The sequence below is a fragment of the Pteropus medius genome, unplaced genomic scaffold, assembly GCF_902729225.1.
Source record: "Pteropus medius unplaced genomic scaffold, Ma_sr-lr_union100, whole genome shotgun sequence".
Taxonomy (NCBI): Eukaryota; Metazoa; Chordata; class Mammalia; order Chiroptera; family Pteropodidae; genus Pteropus; species Pteropus medius.
Window position 1 is genome coordinate 25,100,669 of NW_024344378.1, and position 22,707 is coordinate 25,123,375.

At 39.4% G+C, this 22,707-nt stretch overlaps 1 long non-coding RNA gene across 1 annotated transcript in view; it reads left to right on the forward strand.

Annotated features, from left to right (window-relative positions):
• LOC120609292 (uncharacterized) overlaps positions 1–22,707 on the forward strand; it is a 63,757-nt gene continuing 41,050 nt past the window's right edge. The window contains exon 1 of the long non-coding RNA XR_005654722.1: positions 1–119. This is a non-coding gene — a long non-coding RNA (uncharacterized LOC120609292). The remainder of the gene's footprint in view (positions 120–22,707) is intronic.

The following is a 22,707-nucleotide window of genomic DNA, read 5'->3' on the forward strand; positions in this document are numbered from 1 at the left end:
GAGGAACATCTGGCAGCATAAAATTGAAACTGTGTGTTAGAGCTGGGGAGAAATGCCCCTGAACCTGCCACCCAAATCCAGAAGCAACACTGTCACTGAGTTTCAGGAGACTTCTAACAGTAAGTATCCTTCCATGCCATGCTTCTCTTGCTTCTAAGCCTGAAGATTCTATTATTCTAGAATGCTCAAACCTTTCTAATATTCCCATGCAAACATTGCCCATCATTGAAAGTCATCTCTTCCCTAATGCCCTTCCCACTGACTCTGGCTTCTCTGAGATCCTGCTGTGCTCAGGATACTACTCTGAAGTCTCTGAGTTAGTATATTGGTATTCTCTTCTCCCAGAGATTATGGTGATAAGCCTGGTCCAAGAACTTACTCTCCATCCTAGGGAGACTCAAGAGGAGAGGGAACAAGTGGACGAGCAGGAAAGGGACAGAGTTGGTCCCCTACTCACTATAGTTCTTTGGTTACCACAGGGAGATCTCCTCAGTTTGAATAAAACTGGTCTTTCTGGTTCAAAGCCGCAAGTTGTAAAAGATTCTTAAACTTTAGTTGTCAGAAGAATCGCCCAGGCGGCTTGTTACAAATGCAGATTTCTAGGGATCAGCCCTTGTTCAATAAATCTAGTGAGGTCCAGGAATCTGCATTTGTCATAAGCCCCTAGGTAATTGGGGTGTTGCTTATCTGTGGACATTTTGAAGAACACTTACATAATGGAAAGTAGGGCACCATTGCTCACATCTGCCTTCTTCCTTGTGTGACAGGGTACTCTATTTTAAGATGGGGTCCTAACATTCTCATTTATCCACCAAACATTTACTTAGACCAAGAACCACACAAGGCATAGCCATAACAATATTTGGGATATACTCACACTAAAAAGTTATCCATTGTTTATCTGAAATCCACATTTAACCCTGCATTCTGTATTTTATCGGGCAATGCTAAGTGGCAGAAGGTGGGAAGAGTTGTTGCAGGTTGGGTCTTCTGGCAAGCAGACTCGAAAATGGAGTTTAGTGTGTAGGATATTTATTAAGAAGTACCCTGAGATCTACACATGTGGAAGGGAGAAGGAAGCCAGGTTGGGCTGAGAAAGAGGGTGAACTGACAGGTAAGCCCAATGGCCCCAAGCAATCCTAAAGGCAGCTGTGGACTCAAAAGCATCAGAGTTGTCCCACAGTGAGCTGAAATGGCTGGTACTTTATATTCCTGTCTCCATCAATCTCTGGGAACGAGCTGCCCCAGGAAGGGTGTGACCTTAGGCAAGGTGGCTCTCTGTAGCTGAGGCTGACCCTGAAGGGCAGAGGCTGAAGGTTCTGTGCTGACAGCACTCCCAGCAGCCTGGCAAGTCCTTCCCTGAAGGGGTACCTGGAGCCTCTCCATCAATGTTTCTACAACAAGAGTCTGAAGTCTAGCAATGAGCCCAGTGGTTCCAGCTATTCAAATGTGAACATTAAAAATTAATATGATCTTGCTTTATACTTGAGAGATTGAAATATCTGAATATAGTGGTTATATTTGTTTGACAGGAAGCTTCTGGCCTATACCATATATTACTATTGGCTTCTTTGAGCTGGTTCACAGTGCGATACTTTTGTAGATACCAACTTTCATATCTCTATAGCCCAGAAAATAGAATTTTGAGAAATGAACAAGTGATTTATAGTGAAATATCTCAGGGTTTAAGGAACAGAGTGGATGAAAAGCTGGGATCAGTGGCTAATCATGGGCTGATGAACTCCTTTCCTTCCTATAGCCCACATAAGTGGTAAATAAAGCATGATCAGTTTGTCCAACACTGTCCCAAGGTTACCCTGTCTCTCACACTCCATTCACTCATTCATTCATTCAGCCAAGTACTGACATTGTCCATAGAAATAAGGCTCTTAATCCTCACATAGAATTTCTGAGAACTTTCCATTAGTACAATTTGAGTGAAGATGGAAAAGCTGTTGTTACTTAATATATTTATTTATTTTTTTTACTTTTTCATATCTTCCAATGCTTTATTTGCTTTTCCTTGAGATAGGCTTCACAGTCTCTCTTTCCTTCACATCAATAATTTATTTTAAAAAACACTATTCTCATAGCAACTTTATAGGTTAACAGCTCATCTAGGCCAGAGGGATCTTCAGAAAACTGTTTATGATAGAATCACCAGGTTTTCCAAGAAAAAAAATAAAAGATGCTTAAAACTTTTAAAAGCTCAACAATGTGAAAGAATAAACACACACACACACACACACACACACACACAGAATTGGCTGATGGTGTAATGTGAAATTTTCTGCATTCTAGCATCTTATTACAGCATATGAATGGGGCGAATTCCCTGAGAGAGGTACACACCATGCTAGGAGATGTAGAACTAGAGGAAAGGAGTGGGCCTAGCAATGGTGAGAATAATATTTTTCTGCTGTGAAGTTTCGAGGAGGCCTTGTGGGTCACAGCGCTGGAGTTCCTCATCTTTTTCAGATGGGAAAATGTCTAAAGTTTGATTACCATATCTCTGATTTTATAGAGGAGGAATAGAGGCTTAGAGAAAAATGATACTTGGGAGAACAAATACCAACAGAACATAAAGTAGAGAAAGAAGATGATGGATGGCTATGAAAATATACAACCCATATTTTCTACTGTGAAGAGCAAAATTGCCTGGCTGGCCCCAACTCCTGCCCCCATAGATCCACTGTCACCTTTGTGTTGAGTCCTGCTTCCCAGGGCTGCTCCCTCCAGTGATGAAGCATGACAGAGGAGTTAAGGCAAGCCCATCCAAGAGAGGTGTGACTATGGCTTGAGGACTCCACATCAGCTTGCCCAAAACTCTTCCTCCCCAATTCTTCTTCCTCTCCACTTTTCAAAATTGAGTAGTCTTGTCTTCTTATTATTGAGTTATAAAAGTTCTTTACATATTCTAAATACAAGTCTTTGGTCCTATGTACATACTGTGAATATTTTCTCCCATTACATGGCTTGACTATTCCTTTCTTTAATTGTGCATATCTAAAAGAGCAAAAGTTTATAATTTTGATTAAGTCTAGTTTATATATCATGCTTTTGGTGCCCAATCTAAAAAATCTTTGCCTACCCTAGAGTCGCAAATATTTTCTGCTATATCTTTTCTACAAATTTTATATCTTTAAGTACAGCATGTCCTCAATTAAAGTCATTTCATTCAATATTATTTCATTATAAAGTTGAGTTGCTATAGAAACTTAACTCTTGTTTATATCAATTAGCTTATGGTAAAATTGTTTTCATTATATGTCATTTCTCTTAAAGTCACAGAACTTATTGATGATGCTAAGTAAGCACTACAGTGTTGTGTATAGGTTTATGATTCATTTAAAATAAAATTTTATGTATAATGTATAGTAGTAGTTGAGGTTCATTTCTTTCTTATAGATATTTAGTGATTCTAGCACCATTTATTGAAAAGGCTATTCTATTGAAAAGGCATGTTTATAAAAAGTTGACCATATGTGTGGGTATATTTCAGGACCTTCTCCTCTTTTCCACTAATTGATATGTCGAACATTATACCCATAACACTTTGTTTTAGTTTTTTTTTCCAGTTTTATTGAGAAATAATTGACATATGTTACCATATAAGTTTAAGGTGTATAGCATGATGGTTTGATTGGCATATATGGAGAAACGATTACTAAAATAGGTTTAGTTAACATCCATCATCTTATAGAGATACAATACAAAGAAAAAAAATTCTCCTTGTGATGAGAACTAATAGAATCTATTGTCTTAACAAATTTTCTATGTACTATACAGCAGTGTTACCTGTAGTCATCATGTTGTATGTTACATCCCCAGTGCTCATTTATCTTACAACTGGAAGTTTGTACCTTTTGACCATTTTCTCTAGGTAACCCTTTCTCCACCTCTGCATCAAGTAACTACAAATTTGATCTCTTTTTCTATAAATTTTGTGCGTTTTTGTTTGTTTGTTTGTTTTTTTATATTTCACATATAAGTGAGATCATACAGTTTTCTTTCTCTGACTTATTTCACTTAGTTAGCATAATGCCTTCAGGGTCTATCCATGTTGTTGCAAGTGGTAGGATCTCCTTTTTTATGGCTGAATAATATTCCATTGTGTGTGTTATATTACATATATATGTATACATATATATAATAACAACTTCTTTATCCATCCATCATCCACTGATGGTCACTTAGGTTGCTTCCATATCTTGGCTATTGTAAATAATGCTACAATGAATATGGGGGTGCAGAAATCTTTTCTAGTTTTTTTGTTTACTTTGGATCTATTCCCAGAAGTGGAATTGCTGGATCATATGGTAGTTCTATGTTTAATTTTTTTTAGGAACCTCCATAATGTCTTTTATAGTGGCAGTACCAATTTACAATCTCGCCAACAATGTACAAAAGTTCTCTTTCTTCCATATCCATGCCAATATTTGTTATTGTTGATGGCCATTCTAACGGGCCATGAGAGGATATCTCATTGAATTACCACTCTTTCTTGGGTATAGTTAATTTTCTAGTAAGAGTTAAATCAAATATATAAATCCTCCAACTTTGTTCTTTTCTTTCAAAATTATTTTGGCTCTTCTAGGCTCTTTACATTTACACATAATTTTAGAAACAGTTTATGAATTTCTACTATAAAGTTTATTGGAATTTTAGCTGGGAATGAGTCCATAGTTCAATTTGGAGAGAACTAATATCTTAACAATATTGAGTCTTGTGAAATAATAGAAAAAAAGTATATATCTGTCTCTGGTTTATGGCTCAGAGCTCCTAAACAATAATATTTGGTCTTTGATCCTGGTTTCTGACATAGATCTCTAAATCCCCTGGAATTTCCTGGGTATTAGGAGTGTCTTTTTTCCTATAGAGGCAATTCTTGGTGGGTTCCCGCTTAGATAGCCTCAGGATGTGGGCTGGTCAACGGAAGGACTAAGGCACGATTAGAAGCTTGGAACTTTCAGCCCCAGTCCCCATCCTCTGAGAAGGGGAGAGGGGCTGGAAATTAACTTAATAATTAATCATGCATATGTGGTATAGTCTTCATAAAAATCCCCAAAGTACAGGGTTTGGAGAGCTTCTGGGTTAGTGAACACATCCATGTGCCAAGAGAGTGAAGCACCCCAATGCGTGGGAACAGAAGCTCCTATTCCTGAGACCTCCAAACCTTGCCCTATGTATCTTTATTTGGTTGTTTATCTGTATCTTTTATATAGACTTCATTATATAATAAGCTGGTAACTATAAGTAAGTACTGTCCTGAGTTCTATGATCAGTTCTAGCAAATTATTAAACCTGAGGAGAGAGTCATGGGAATCTTGATTTATAGCTGTTTGGGCAAAAGTACCAGGGATAACCTGCAACTTGCAATTGGCATCTGAAGTGGGGACAGTCTTGTGGAACTGAGCCCTTAACTTGTAGGATCTGATGCAAACTCCAAGTAAATAGTCAGAACCGAATTGAATTATAAGACACCCAGCTGCTGTTGGAGAATTGGTCAGTGTGGGAATAAACCTATATGTCTAGTGTCAGAGGTATTGTAAGTGTAAGAGTAAACGAGAAACAAGATTTTTCTAGACAAGTCTGTATAGTTCAATCTGTGGAGAATTGACATCTTAACAATAATCGAGTCTTTTAGTACACATACATGGTATATCTCTCCATTTGGATTATAGGTTTAAATATAAGTTTTATTTCATTCTTTCATATGAGTTCTTCACAGGTTCCAATGATTGGTATTCTTATTTTTCTTTGTCTTCCATTTCAAACCCTTTCTCTATGAATCTTTTTACTTTTTTCTTTATTTCATTTTAGTTTCTTATTTATTTTTATGCCTATCCTCAATACTCTTTATTAAATTTTCATTTAAGTCTATTCTCCATTGAGTACTTGTAATTTAGTCTTCATTTCTAAAATAACTTTATCTTTTCTTTCCCAAGTTCAATCATTGGCTGGTCAATCAATTTATATATTATCTATCTATCTATCTATCTATCTATCTATCTATCTATCTATCATCTATCTATCTATCATCTAATCTATCACTTTGTCCATTTCTGTTCTTGGATTTCGAATTTCTGACTTAAGGTGTTTTATTTTTTTCATATTTCCAAATGCTTGTTTTAAAATATTAATTGCAATTGAAATTTTGTGTTTTTTGGTTGTTTTCTGGTAAGAATTTTCTCCAGCAAAGATGTTGTGAATCTCATTTTTTCTTCCTTTAGAGTAGCTTTGTATGGCTTTATAATGCTTCTTTTCATTTCATGGAGTTATAGTAATTTTCCATTCCTAGATCCACATAGCCCTCTACTGTCAGTGTGGTAAAGTACAGTTCGTTAAGGGATGGTTTCTTTTTTAAAGTTGGAGTGGATAACTTTTTTATGTTCTTTTTATTATTTACCTATTCTAGTTTCATAATCTTATTCTGATTCTATTGATGTTATCTTCTTTTATTTTCTTGAAGACTTTTGACAAAACTTTATTTCCAAGTTCTTTTCAGATGCTTGTATTTCTGTCACCTTAAGATATAAATCTCTCCTTTGTGACTACTTTTCATTGTGCTAAATATATATTTTTTAACTTTCCCTGGAAAGCTCATATTGCGTGGGAATTTTCTCCCACACTTCCCTTGTCTGAGAGACAATTTCTTAGCTGCCTTAGCTTTGATCTCTTAAGCTCAACCCATGTCATATGTTTGCAGCTCAGCTCAATTCTGGGGTGACAATTCTCCACAATTCACATGGTACAGACCAGATGGGGATTCTGCTATGGACACTAGCCTTGAGCAAGTAGTATATTTCTGCTGCAATTCTAGATGCATGGAGGAAGTTATATCACCCACTGTTTGTGGGTGGGAAGCTCAGCTTAGATTCCTATTATAGGAGATATTTAACTTCAGCCTCACTTACCTGGCTCCAGTCCCACCTTTTGTCCCTGTGGCTTTATACTTTGCATATTGTTTAAGTTTTACTTTCTGTTTGAGCTGCTGAGATTTTCTTCTCATATTTTGAGAGAAGCATATAAATATATATTTTAACATCTTATCTCTAATTCTTGTGGATTTGGAGCACAGGAAAGAGACTTATGAGTATATACACTTAGAGACTTTATCTGGAGGTTTTCATACCTTTTACAAAGTGAGAATGACAATGCTTTGATCCAGTATCCTGTTTCTGGAAATCTTACTTGAGGAAGTAATCCAAAAGGTAGAAATAAAAGCCTTCATGCACAAAGATGTTCATGTTTATTTTCAATTATAAAAGTCTTGTTATATGATAAATATCTCCCCAAATAGGGAACATTTTATAAATAAATCCACTTACTGTAATATTGTGCAGCTACTAAAAGTAATAATTTACAAAGAATGTATAATATAAAAAATACTCGTTATAATGCAAGAGATAAAATTATACTTAGTCATTTTTTGCTGTTTTATAAAAATGTGTTTTTTTTTAAAAAAGCATAGAAAGATAAAAAAAGACCAGATAGAAACTACACCAAAATGCTCAAGATGGTTCTCCTTGTGATTTTTCCTTTTATGTTCTATATTTCCAAAATTTTATGTGTATGAATCATTTTTATAACAAAGATCTGTTGTCAAGAAGCTGAATGATGGATGAAATTTTAAGTAGGTATGCTTTCCGTGAGTAGAGAGAACAGATCAGCATGCTACAAAATGATCACTTGCAAACATGGTTTGATGGGCCACCAGAGGAAGCGTTTGTGTTATGGAATTATTTGTTGTGATCAGATTGCTTTTCAGGATCAGCACATATAAATAGCATGAGTTGGAGATACAGAGCAAAGAGGCAGAACTAGGAGGGAATGGCAGATGGCAAGAACTTACAGTCTGCAGGCAACTGGCCAGGAGCCAGGCTCTGATGAAGGAAAGGAAATGGAAACGAGGAGGTGGCAGTAGGGGTCAGTTGGCTGAAGGCACATTGGGGAACCAATATTTATTGAGAGGTTGCTGGGTTTGTTCCAAACAGTGTTTCGACCTTAAAAACACAGATGGGCATTCTTGACATAATTCTTGCTTTCATGAAACTTACAGTCTAAGGCAGGGGTTGTCAAACATTTTTTTTTAGAAAGAGGTAGATAGCAAATATTTTAGGTGGAGAAACAAGACAAGAAATTGGTTCACAGATGGGGCCATGCAATCTCTGTCACAAGTAATCTGCTCTGTTATTGTAATGCAAAAGCAACCATAGACAATGTTAAATAAACAGATGTGGCTGAGTTCCAATAAAGCTTAATTTACAAAAACTAATGGTGGCTGGATTTGGCCTGCGGGCCATCATTTGTCAACTCCTGTTCTAGGATAGAGACAAACAGTAAACAAGTGAACGAATCAACATGAATATTAGATTGTGATCATCATCAGGAAAAAAATTTAAAAAGGTGATGTGGTGATGCTCTACTGTATGTTTTACCAAGGTATGAAACCCATACAGTAAAGAACACAAATTTCAAGATATAGAACGTCTAGCATCTCAGAACTGAGCCCTGAAGGATCAGAGCAATTTGTCCATCCAAAGAGCTGGGTGGGGGGAAGCATTTTAGGCAGAAGGGAAAGCAAATGCAAAATCCTGAGGCAGGAGAAGGCCTGGCATTTTCCAGGATCAGAAAGAGATTCCACGTGGCTGGTTACAGTGAATGAGGAACAGAGTTAGCTGTGCAGGTGGAGGAAAATCTTACAGAACTTATAGCCCATTGTGTACATTTTGTATTTTATTCTAAATGTAACAGAAGAGCAATGAAGGATTTAAAAACAGAAAGTTATCATCTGCTTGAAGTTTTAAGATGATCCTTGAACCAGTTTCTTGTCCTATTTCTGGACTTTTCTGTAATGGTGTTTGGTTAGGGCTAGAGACGAGAGCTGGGCGCTGGGAGAATTCAGTTTCAATTGGACCCAAGGTGGGATGTGTAAGAAAAATCCTGCCACGTGCTGAACCATAGATGTTGATTCATTTTATAAAAAGCTTTTGTGAAGTGTTACCATGACAGGATTTATTGACACCTGTCATTTAATTAGTGACAGGTGTCAATAAATTGAATTGTCCATTGATCATAGATAAGGGCCTGAAAAACGTCCCAGCAGGGAGCTCAAAGGTGGGGTCAACTGGCAGGTATAGATCAGGCAGCAACAAGAAAGAAAAGTAGTGAAGTCAGTGTGGAGGTTCATGGGTGAGCCTGGAGGGGTGACAAAATACACAACGTCCAAGAAAAAAGCAGTCTAAGAGTCATAGGCACAGGAGAGGTTAGGTTTGCTTGTGTGTGGCTTAGTTATGATTTGATATTTTAAAGACATATTGTAGGGAATAATTAAGGAGTGTCCTTTGATGGTGATGAGAGAGAGAGGCACAAAGGAATGGAGTGAGGATAGGTAATTAAGGAGAAACTAACCTTTTGGGTTTCATATCCTCTCTTCCTTCCTTCCTTCCTTCCGTCCGTCTGTCTGTCCGTCCGTCCATCCATCCGCCCATCCATCCATCTTTCTTTACCTGTTTTCTTCCCTCTCTCCTCTGTTTTAAATACGTAGGGGATGAGAGAACAAAAAGAAGATATTTCATCAGTGAGTGTCACTTTATTAGGGTTGTCATGAACACAAACATACCAAAATATTATTAACTCTTTATCTGACATTCCAAAATAGTTAAGCATCCTGTTTATTTGCTAAATCTGGCCATCCTGCCCCTATGGCTCTGGTTTTACCACTTCAGCCTCCATGAGTGAATCTCCTCTAAGAAAGCTGCCACCAGGAGGCAGCTGGGTGCTGTGCTCACTCAAGATGACAGAGATCTTGGGTCTTTGGTCTTTGGTCTGTCTTCCTTCCTCTTCCAATGCTCCCCACATCCACCCCCAACTCAACCACTGCTTCTACTGGTCACTTCTAATCTTGCTTTGTTAAAATAGTTGAACTCTAATGAAACATTTAAAACCCTTTAAAGAATCCATAATAAACATACATCCTGCCTTCCTAATTAATTACAGACATAAATTACTTTCTTCCTTTAAAAACCTGAATTTAGCTTAAAAGGCTCACAGCTCCTGTCATTCACCCTTTTGACCTGTGTCCCCTCCCCTCCCTGTGTTCCCTCCTGCCCTCTCTCTGCACTGCCTCTTTGCTTCCTCTATCCCCACCCCTTTCTTCCTCTGCTCGTCACCATGGTTACATGGGGACCTGTTTCTGTGGTGCCCTCTTCCATAGCCTGCTTCTGAGGTAATTTCCCCAGTGAATTCCAACTCTTCTCAGTTATCTCTGTCCTTATTCTCCTTCGATGAAGGAAAAAAAATCGGAGCAAGAGAGAAAGGGCTCATCCCTGCAGCTCAGATATCAGTAACCAGGAGACTTTCTCCAGCTAATGTTGCCTCTTTTCATTTTCTGTAGGAGGAAAAGCCATTCTTGACTCTTTGCCTCTTACTCTCATGTCAACATAAATCCACATTTAACACTGAGTTAATGAAGTGCCTTTTGGTCTTGTGGCTATAAGAACACTGAGCTACTGTTTTCTTCTTTAAATGCCTCCGATTCTGGAATGTAAAAGAGTCCCTTTAGGATATAAAAAGGAATGGAACCAGAAGCACCTACGCTGTCACATAGGGGAGACATCAACATAGAAAACATCGGCCTGAAGTGAGAAGTGTTAGAGGTCAGTGGGGAAGCGTGAAAAATAAATTTCCTCTCACCTTTCTAAATTCTTCTGGCTGGACTAATAATTCAATTCATAGAGATCGACAGGACAAAATGTCCAAAATTTATTACGGATGTACATGTGGGGATGCCATAAAAATAGGAGACCCAAAGACATGATGGGCAGCTGAGGCTTCTGTGCCATTCTGGAGCCAAAGAGAAGGGAGGTTGTGGTTTGGAACTTCAAAGGGCAGGAGGGAAACTCACATGGAGATAAAAAAGCACACGTTTGGTAAATAAATGTTTGCTGGGTCATCATTAACAGTGGACACAGAGAAGGCTTTGAACGAATGGGCCTTGCTAGATTCCTCTCTGTCTGTCACATATTAGTTTATATTAAACTATAGTTATCTGTGATGATATTGCCCTTCCTGGAGCAGGTCCGCTATTTAAATTCCTTTTAGGCATTTTGGTGGGGAGGGCAAAGTTTTTTTTCTCTGAGTATTTCTTTTCTTAAAAATAACCAGGTTAAAATAATCAATAACACAAAGGGGCATATTTTGGGGTGGCCAACTCTGCTCGCCTTTGACAGCCTACAGCTGTATAATGAGATGTTGTAGCCAAAGGCCCCAGAAGAAGAAGCTTTGCAAGAGAGATGGAGTGGAAACATCCCCAACAATTTCAAAGCAGCAAAGATGATTCTAGAAAGCTTTAGGTGTAATAGCATGGAAACGAAGATCATAAACCAGAGAGGTTTGATAAGATTTGGCTTTTGGTTTGCTTGGTTTTTGGTAACTCAAGATTCTGTGAGTTAAGAAATTTCTCATGCTCCTCATGAGCTACGGGATAACCTACTCAAATTATGTAAATGCTCATTCAAAGGAAGAGGCAGAATTATGTTAGTCTCCATAATTCTATCAAAACTATGATTCACGGGGTCCATTCTCAAAGAAGACTTGAATCAAATGAACACAGTGAAGCAAGATTCTTGTTTAATGCCATGAAAGGACTGTAACTCACAAAAACACTTAGAGTCCCTATGTTCTCGCCCACCCACTCCCCTTACACAGCTGCTTCTGGGCCTCTTTCTTCAAAAGCACAAATTCGGACACCCTCCTTCAGCCTAATCTGTGAGTTTCCTTGTGTTACTCTCCTCCCAAAGCTGTTTCATGAGAGTCCCCAAACAGGACTCCACTGGGAGAACAGTAGGGAAGGAAAAAACTGAGTAGGAAAAAAGCAGAATCTTCTTTAGCTTATAGAGCCAGTGGGGGTGGGGTAGGGCTGGGACTACCTTGAGAACAACAATTTTGCCTGATTAGATTTACATTTCTGTTAACAAAGTTAGACATAATTTCCTTTAAGCATCTGAGCATCTTTCCAGACCTGTTACGATTGTCATCTCAACTAGCAATAGGTCTGAGTGGTACTTGGTACTTGACCCTACACACACAGCTCACTGAGTCTTGCTGTGTTCAAGGGCAGTGAAATTCAACTACAGTCATCTCTGGCTTATCTGAAAAAGAAAGGGAGGCAATTTATGTTGGCATGAAGCAGGCCCTCTCTTAGTGGGTACCACCCTTACCAGGCTTACCCTCATCTGAGTGAGAACATTATCTTCCAGAGAAGAGGATGGAGGGCAGGACATCTACTGGGAAGATGAGAGTGAGGTGTTTATATTAACCCGGTGACATAGGCAGCTCATGGTAAATCTGCTGGGACATGCAGGGAAGGATGACTGGTGGTTTCAGGCTAAATTTAATTAATTGTTTATATCTTGGCTGAGTCATCAGGAATCTATGTTCTAGTGCTCAGCTTTGCATGATTCAAATTGCCATTCTGACTGTTCCTCTTGGGATGACCTTTGAAGGATTAATCCAGTCTCTCAGGAGACAGGCCAGTGGATTGATTTCAGGAAAGAATATAACCTTCAAGAGGGGCAGATTTGGGGTGCTGCTTTCCCACTGAGAAAGTCTATTTAGAGTACCAGAGCAAGATGTTATTTAAATATTTTCCTCAGTTTCAGATGCTTCCTCTGGCCCCCTGCTGTCTTCCTCATCAGACTGAAGCAGGGCCTTGGCAAAGCTTATTCAGCAAAATTTTAATCATCATCACAGCTCTTGAACCTCTGTAGCCCCTTGATTCTGTTCTTGGAATATCCAGAACAGCCTCACTGGCTGCTCTCTGGGAAGAAAATGTCTTTCCCCAAACCTCCTTTTCCACTTTAACCGTACTTCTTCCGGGGACCACTCTTTGTGGTCCTGGTTCCCTGGAACACAGATGTCCATAGCAGCTGCCACATGGCCACCTGCGGGTTCTGCTGCCCTCTGCTGGCCACAGTGGTCTTGTTCTGCCTGCTATTCATTGGGTCATGTCTCCCTCCCCCAAAGGCTGTGATTCTTACCCCTCAACTCTCTTTCCTCAGCAGTCCTTACCAGGTACCAAACCCCCTTATTATTAAAGAGTATGGCATGAAGCAATGTTGCAGCTTCCAGATAGAATTTATCTAACACGCCCGGGTGAATAATTCTGACACTTATCACAATGGATAATGAGTTATTTCTGGGAAGGGCCCTGAAATATGACCAGAAAATGTCTGAGCTCAGAAAATGCCCTGACTGTCATTTGATTTGTTTTCAGACAATGATATCTCTTGACCTTGCTCCCACCTATTGTGATAGTTCCCATTTGGGAGGCCTCTAAACACAAAGCCACTTGCTATACCATCATAATAATTATTGTTATGATTCATCATCTACAGCATCCTTGAAGTGGTAGCTGGGCATTGCAGACATTTCAAATGTCAGCATCAGGTAGACCCTTTAAACTGAAAGTAAAGGAGAGGAGATTTGGAAAGATGCTGATAGAGGTGGAATTGGGTATCCTGGAGATAAGGGAGACTAAGTTTAAATACCACAACATGCTGAGTTATTAGGGACCAGTGACACATGCCAAATTTTATTTTGTGATGTAGATCTTCTCCAAGTCTTGGGCTGCCCCCTCTGGCCATTCTCAGCACACCAGTGCAGGCTGGCAATATGGTATCTGGGATGTACTTTTGGGGGGATCTATGTACCACGTAGTCTTTCTTCTTTGCCATGGAAGAGCCTTTTAAACTCTTTAAACATGTATTTAAAAGTGGTCTGCACTTTCCCTCATGCCAGTATAAATATTGTAAACATGAACATCTGGCTCATATTGTTTATGACTACAGGGCATATTGGCCTCAGATTAGGAGGATAAGACAGCGAAATCCTCATCAAACCAAGAGTGACATCTCCAAGAGATGGCTGGAGTGGGGTGGGAAGGGAGCTTAGTCCTTTTCACTCTCCACTTTGGGGAAAACCTCCTTTAAAAAGGTTATCCAAGTATTATATGAAAATAGTTTTAAAAAAAATCACATAAAGGAATTCCAATAAAAATTGTAGTGTATGCTTTGTCATAGCTCTTTTCTCCTCTAATATAGTTACCTAGTAACGTCCCATATGTTGGCTATTGCATCAATGCATACCTCAATGCATGAAGACTATGATGACTTGGAACAATGTTTTCGGTAACAAGTATAAGAAATAAGTCTATATTATTTTAAACCAGTAATATTTGAGCACTGCCAAGGAATAACCAAATAACCTAGCTTGTCTTGACTGATACAATCAATGTAATTATAGTGGTCAATCACTAGGGTTCTGATTTCAAACAGACCTGGGTTTGAATCCTGGCTCTGCTAGCTACTAGCTACATGCCTTGGGTAGATTTCTGAACCTCTCTGAACTTCAGTTCCTTTCCTAGAATATAGTGATAATAATGATGTTGTTGCAAGGGCTGACTGACTAAATAGATGCAGAATATTCAGCACATGTCCTGAACATATTAAGTGCTCAAGAAATAGTAACTATTATTACTGCATTCAATCATTAACAATGTTTTTGGCCTATTAAATGTAAGTATGCAGGCCATGTAAAGACAGAAGGAATGTGCGTGAGCCAACAAAAATATTAAAGTGTATGAAAATACTGCCTTTTAAAAGATATACAAAGGGGTTAAGTTCTTCAAGCTTTGTGGTAAAATAAGTATAAGTGCACATATGACTATTTTGTGATAGTGGAGGGGAAGGGGTTTTATATTTGGTCTTTTAAAATAGTATCTCTGCTGTTCACACTCCATTCAAAGAACAAGCCCTCTTTACTAAACCTTGGATTCTGTGCTAAAAATATTCCATTCCCATTTGGTGCAGTGAAATGTCATATCTATTAAACACCAACATACCAAATGCTGCTTGCAGATCCTCAACCCAGCAAACCCAAGTCAACAGGAAATTATAATCATCTTCTGCTTGTTCGTACTGTACATCTCAACAGATTATTATGAAAGATTATCTAAGGCTTAATTGTTATCTTAGAGCTTTCTTAGAATTATAAAAGAACTCATGTACTCTAATTTATTTTTTAAAAAAAGGAAAATTGTGGCTGAGGGCGTGAAAGTCACTTCTCAAGATCACGAAACTATAAAGGTGGTCGTATTGGGCCAAGATCTCCAAACTTCCAAGCTAAATTTTTCCCCATTATAACAGAGAGTTATAGAATTTTCAGAGCTGAAAGCATCTTTAGGATGATCTGAACCAGTTCCAATATCTTACAGAGAAAATTGAGGCCAAAAAAACAAAAACAAAAACAAAAACAAACCTCAGATGTCTTACCCAGGGCAATACTTAAAGCAAACATGTTCCGGAGCTTTTGGACAGCTTTTGTAACTATAGGCTTGGTGCTCTTGCTATTCTGTTGGCCAATCCAATGTGGCGATTTAGAGCAGGGGCCCTCAAATCCCAGTCAGTGGACTGGTGATAAGCTATCAACACCAGAATCACCTCGGAGATGTCTAAAAATAAAAATTCCTGGGTCCCATTCTTTGAAGATTCAGTTTGAGTGGGTCTGGGTCTGAGGTGGGGTGCTAGGAATCTGAATAGTTAGTTTGCTTTCTAGATGATTCTGTGGGATACCCAGATTGGGGAAACATTCCTAATAGAAGTTAGTGTTTTATATTCTGCTCTTCTCTGCTGAGTTCAGCCTATGATAATTTTCAGTTAATGACTATATACCTGCCAAAAAGCTAAGTCAGGAAAACTCCTAGGCCACTAAGGAGCCTCTGAGACCTTTTAATTTGTGAAGCCAACCTCAAGGTGATTAGAGCAAGGAGAGGCTGCCCTCGCCAGATGGAGATTGATCTGAAATGGAAGCACGTTCAGGAGAACAGAAAGTGATCTAGGACCACTTGGTCTCATTTCCCAAGGATGGGCAGCCACTAAATCAGAATTGGCAGCTTCATTTCACTTGGGAAAACATTTTGAAACAAAGGATATCAATGTAAATATTTTAAAGCAGAATATTTGCGAGAACACCATTAAAAAATGTACATAGAAATTATAACAGTGAATCATCATGAATAATAAACAAGGATGGGAGATTATATTTTGTTAAGTTTAGCAAAATAAGAGCTGGAAAGGCTTTTTAAAACCTTTTAGTGAAGGGATTCTAGACACATCTGTGGGCGTAGCCTCTCCCCTGGTAACCCTGGTTCTCTAAGTAGAGGTTCTCAATAGAGACCACGCCTCTTGCTGATGACTTTTGTTGTTTTTCCTGTCCAGCATCCTTTCCTTCTTTTAAATAGCACTCCAATTTTACTTTAGGGAAACACCCTTACCTCACTCTCATTCTGTGGGAGTGAGCACATGACCCAAGCCTGGCCTGTCAGAGCCTTCTATCCTTTGCCAAAACAATTGCTTCAGAGACAGGCACTGGGCCATGAGCATTAGCCTTGAACTTTTGCTAGAACTATTGGAAAAGAGGCATTGTCTTTCTACTGGGCACGGCTAAACTGGCAAGATGTAATGTTGGAGCTGCTGGGGGATATCTCTCCATAGGGAAAGGAGAGACTGACTTAGAAAGAAGTCAGTATAGAGGAAAACAGAGCCAAGAGTCAGAGAAAGACAGATTAAGAAAATATCATGTTGAGTATCTGGTCCATCTGAAGTTCTATCCATTTTTATGTTTAAATTAGTTCAGCAGGATTTCAGCAACTTACAACCAAAAGAATCCTAACCACTATGTCTCCTCAGGGATCAGAACCTAGGGTGGAGAAATGGTCATGTGTATTTGGAAAAATCCCCACAGATAATTCTGGTATACCCATTAAGAGTGGACAGGTTTTGGGGACAGGAAATGGGAATATTACTTTTTCTCATGAGACTACTTCTAGTTGAAATGATGCTAGTTGAGGAAACATGGCCAAAGTCACATCACTACAATACAATAAACCCCTTCTGAGCCTGATTCTGTCTTCTTTTAGAAGAAAAAATAATATACTTTTTAAAAAGTAAAGGCACACATCACTTAGTATGACTTTGCTGACAGAGACAGTGCATTGAATTTGCTTCATTTTATCATTCAGGGATATCTGGTTTTATTGACACAAAAGCCAGACAGAAATTTGAAGAGCTATTTTTCACACAATGTTTTCTCCACAGATACAAGCACTGACCACGATCTAATAAGAGCAAGTTTATGAAAACATAAGTAATTTCCTAGAGGCCAAAGTCCCTCTAGGTTCCTCAGTAAGAACGCATGTATATCACAGACCATGACTCCAGCTGTCTTCCGTGCTGGAGCTGGGGATGCTGCTGTGGCGTCTGCTCACTTTCCCTTAGTCATCTGCCTGCCTCTCTCTTGGTGGGCTCAGCTGCCTCTAATGGCAGGATCACCTAGATTTTTGTCTCACCTCTTCTAGACATTTACAGACAACCTCAGCTCTCACAGGGATGAGGTGATGGTGTGTAGGCAGTTTTCTGCTTAACCTGATCAATGACTGCAGGTCCTACACAGTACACCACTTGTGAAATATTTCCCATCTTAACAGAATGGAGGGGTCAGATGCAGGCTGGCAGGGCAGGCTTGCTGACTGTGTGTACACAGGCAAGTTACTAACCTCATTGACAAAACGGAGGTGTTAAAAAAGACTACCTCCTGGGAAAGTCAGAAGGCTTATAGTAAATCTACAAACCCACTCTGTGATGATCATTATTTACATTTTACAGATGAAACTGATTCACTTGCCCGAGGTCATAAAACTAGTAAGTATCCACATTGAGATGCAAATCCAGGTCTGCCTGAGTCTAAAATACATGCTGTAAACCACTATATCCATTGCTCCAAAGAAAGAAATATTGTGGACACCAAGAGGATAAACCTATAGGAAAAAAACAGGAAAACATGGGTCATGTTTCACTTCTCCTTTAGTTCGCTATAGAAACTAGTTTCTCCTCTTTTATTTTTTTTTCATGTTGCAAATAAGAAATTTAGAAATCAGCCTGTGGTGCATAAATCCTTAAAGGATTTTTTTTTTTTTATATCACCTATCATAGTGCTTTGCACACAGTACGTGTTCAATCAGCATTCAATGAAATTGAGCTTATTGTGTCCATGGGTGTAAATAATAATCAATAACCTTAGGCTACTGGGGACACTCCAGGTTCCTAAGTGGAGTATCTATGTGGCAGTTTACAGGGTTCTGAATTTTTCATATATATTTAGTCTTTAAGCACTTCATAGCATGGTATCACTGCTGGATACAATCTGAATGAATCTTACTTAACTTTGCTTCTTAACTGACTATATGACTGTGAGCAAGTTACTTAGCTCTTTTAAGATTCCGCTTTCTTATTTGTTAAACAATACTATTATTATAGAATTACAGAGGATGGACTGATAATATAGATAAAGCACTTAATCTAGTGCTTCTGCCCGTGTCCTCCTGACTCATAGCAAGCGCTTAGTAAATGCCACCTATTATTATAATTAAGTTAAAATATTGAAGAATATTTCCTATATTAAATTTTTTTGAATATGTGTGAGGAGATGGGATCAAGAGACTGAAGGACAGAAAACAGCTGTCCTGGTGATGTAGGACAGGGCAAATTTCCTGGAGTGGGGGGAGGTGGAGGGGACAAGCGCTGCACTGAGAGGAGAGGGTCCTTTGGCAAAGAGTATAGAAAGAATTCAACACACATGCCAAAGTTAGAGTCGAAAGGAAGGTTTATTGGAGAAGGGGTAACACTCCACAGACAGAATGTGTTCTCCTCTCAAAGGCAGAGAATGAGAGAGACTAAGAGAGACTCAGAGGGACAGAGAAAATAGAGAGAGACAGGACAGTGAGAGAGAGTAAAGGCACTGAGAGGGACCTAGAGAAAGACGGTGAGAGGGACCCCGAGTGTTCCAGAATTCAGTTTATATATCATTCTTTAGTTCCTATGAATTACAGTTTAAAGATTTTGTTTACCCATTTTCTTTGATATGGACATACAGTGAAGAAGGGGACAGGGAAGAGTATGTAGAGTCAAAAGGTAAGACTATGTAGCTGTGAAAAGCCTGCTTGCAGTTCCCAGCCTTTAACCTATAGGTCCCCCATGGTTTTAGCCATAAGGAATGAATGATTTTATGTGTAGGGCAGCCACTTAAAGACTCTGTTTTGCCTGTTTCCTCTTCACTGGCATGGGAAATGGATTGTTAGCAATCCTGGCAGAAATATTCCTTGGTTCTGCAGGTGTCCTCCTGGCCTGGCTGCAGAGCTGATCAGCATATTGCAGTCTCTGAATGTAGCTTGATTTAACACTTTAGTTCTCTTGCCTCTTCCCTACATTATTGGGATCTGGCACTGTTAAGAGGACTGATTTCTGGAACACAGTTTTGCTGGGAATTATTAAGAGCTTCATCTGAGATAATGCTACCTACCCCCTGAGTCATCTTTGAGTAGTGTTGACCATGGATGTGGATCCCTCTCTGGGTATAAAAATTTCAAAGGGCATAGACTTCCTGAAAGTGTGCTTATCCAGAATTCAGTCTGTTATAATTAGATTCATGAACTTCCAGGCATAAACATGATATTATAATGACAGCATAATGAAGCTGAGGTTGTGGGCAGGTTAGGGAAGTATCTTCTATGCACCCATCTGTGGCCAGATTAAACCAACTATAGACTATGGCCCTTCTGTCCTTTGTCTTTGGGGACCCAGGAGGGATTCCCTAACTACCAATAGGGTATTCTTTGGGCAGTCTCTGTGCTGGGCCCCTATTCCTTTGTTCCACTGTCGCTCATGTCTGACTAGTTACCTAACAGTATCAAGCTTCTTGCCCTTTGGGTCTCCATAGATTAATTAAATTAGTTCACATCCTTTAGTTTTGTGGACCAGGTTTTAGGTAGATCTGCAGTGTGTTTTAATCAGGATTTACTCGGAAAATAAACTGTGTCTCTTTCACCTTCCACCCTACCCTGGTTACCCCTGGGAAGCAGATGGGCCTGGGCAGCCCTTTGTTGGGCCGAGATGTGGCTGCTTCTCATATATATATCTATATAGATATAGATATAGATATAGATATATAGATATATATATATATGCAAACAAAAAGGCTGAAGCTGCTAGGCTTAAAGCTATTTCATTTCTACTAACTTTATAAACTTTCTACAAAGTAGGACTGTTCTAAGGCATGGAGGGTGGGGTGAGATAGAAGAATCCTAGATGCCTAGGATATAGCTCTGACCCTCAGAGCTGTATAACTTGGTGGAAAGAGATGGATATATCAGTTGCTAACCATAATGCAAGGCAGAACGAATTATGAGCCTTGTTCATGGTAAAAGTAATGAGCTGAGGAAGCCAGAGAAAGGAGAAATCTCATGTAAGTGGTTGGAGGTGAAGGACTAAGATTTTAAAAGGTAGAAGAGTAGGGAAAGCATTATAGGTGGCTGGAGCAACCTGGGCACAGAAGCGTATGCTTAGGTGAATAGGGATTGTCAAATTGTGTGGGTAACTAGGATGCGGGTGAAGCAGACGATGCAAGAATAGGAGGAAAAGTTGGGCCACATTTTGAATTCCACCTGCAGGACTTTATAGGGCCATTTTAGGTCTTCTTAGATTTGTGGTGTCCCTGGATGCCCCATGCCCTTGATAGCGATCATATTAAAATGCATCTACATCCCACAATAAGACTGATATATAACTGTAAGAACTAAGATAAATGACTTGAGTGCTCATTGACTAGTTCAGTGTACCTATAGATGTGGTCCTAGGACCAGTGTCAGTCCAGGAAGAGTTTGGAATCAGTTTGGAGTGAGATAAGTATAGAATTTGATAGGAAACATTTAGAAACTTTTATAGCAGTTTCACATGGCCTCAATAACTGAACACGTGATCATTTTTTCTAGTAATTCGTTTTTATTCTAATTTTCAAAAATATTGGTCCACAATACAAATGGAAATACATTGGTCTAAAATATACTGGAGATATTTTTAATCTCTATGGTTCAAAATTTTTTTATACATTGGGAATTTCTTTTTAAGTTGAGAAGTTCTGATCTAGTTGAATAATATTACTTTTATAAGAAATTTGAGGTCAGAGATGATAGAGGAAGGAATTGATGAACTTGCAGATAGAATCATTGAAATGATATAGTCTGATTGACAGAGAGGAAAGAGATTGAAATATCTAATACTCACCATCATATCTACAATATAGTACATTGTGCCTTAATATTCTGATTTAGTAGAAGATAATTTTGTGGCAAGTACAGAAATCCGCTCAAACTAACCAAAAACAAAACAAAATGTGTGTGTGTGTGCGCGTGTGTGTGGTGGCGGGGGGATTGCTATTAGAAGGCTACAGAAGCACCTCAAGGAATTCAAAGACAGGAAGTGACATTGACTCTAATGAGAGATGGAACAGGAAATGGAATCAAGGCTGCTTCTCCTTCCTCTTCCCTCTCCCACCCGTTTTTCTCTTTCCCTCTGTAGTGGATGCTGTGTTGCACTGCCAAGATTCTTATTAGGAATACAGGATTTATTTTCCAGCTACTGCCAGAAGATGTGCTTCTGCTGTCTGCCCTCTTTGGCGGTATAAAGGCCAGGTCTCCTTGCTCTAATTTGGGACAACTGAGAAGAGATAATTGAGAAGGGACAACCTATTGGGTTGCTTTGATTGAAAATGTATCACAGCTCAGCTGCTTTCTTTGCCATATTCTACTCCCTTCTCCTTCCTTCCAGGTGTTACTCTCAAGGGTACTCCCTTATGAAGGTTTGTACATTAACTTCTCAGAGTCTGGTTCTCAGGTGGTCCAACCTGGGTCACCATACCTCTGAATCTTCTTTCTACTCTCCCTCCTTTACTTCCTTTTTATCCCGCCTTCTCTCCCCGTCTCCTGCCCTTCTTCCTTTCCTCTTTCCCTCCTTCTCCTTTTCTTCTTCTTTCTCTTTCTTTTCTCTCTCTCAGTCTCTCCCTCAGACTACATAGTTTCTCGCCCCTGCTTCTTTCTGAACTTCTACTTCATTCTCTTCTCACTTTTGAGCCTAACTTCCTCTGCTTTTCTGGTACATGGATCATCAGGGCTGCCTCCAAAATGGTGTCTTCAGCTCCTCCATCACCATTACTGTGGCTTATGTTGATGGTATCCCATCCATATGCCCTTTACTAGGCTTATGCATCCATCCTGCATCTGATGTGGGTGCTGTTTAATAAGAGCTCACTTTTGTACCCTTCTCTGGAGGATTGTCCTTAGCCAACTAGATCCTTCTCTGCTGGAGATGACTGAGAAGTTACACCTCACAGTTTTTGGTCAATGACTGTCAGATGAGGGGGTATAATAGTCCATCCTCCTCGCCTCAAGACAGAACACACTCTGTGGTACGATTGATGTTCTAGAGTTCCCCATGGGATTAGGCTAAAGCCAGACTTCTCCTGAAATGACATCTTGGCATAGCACTTTCCCTTGCCCTGTGTTCCTCTCCCTGCCTGTTAGATGTAGAGAGAGAACACTCCCTCTGTAAATACTGCTGCTTTAAGAGAACCTGATTTAAGATCATCACCTTACAAAATCTGGTGCCTGCAGCTAATGACACAGCCTCTGCTGTCCTAATTCCAAATGTCCAGAAGGAAGAACTGGATTGGCTTATGCTGAGCCCAGCCCAGCTTCTGGGTTGAACACCTGGATCAGGAGTTCACTCCAGGTCAGATCCATCTGTGATTAAAGAG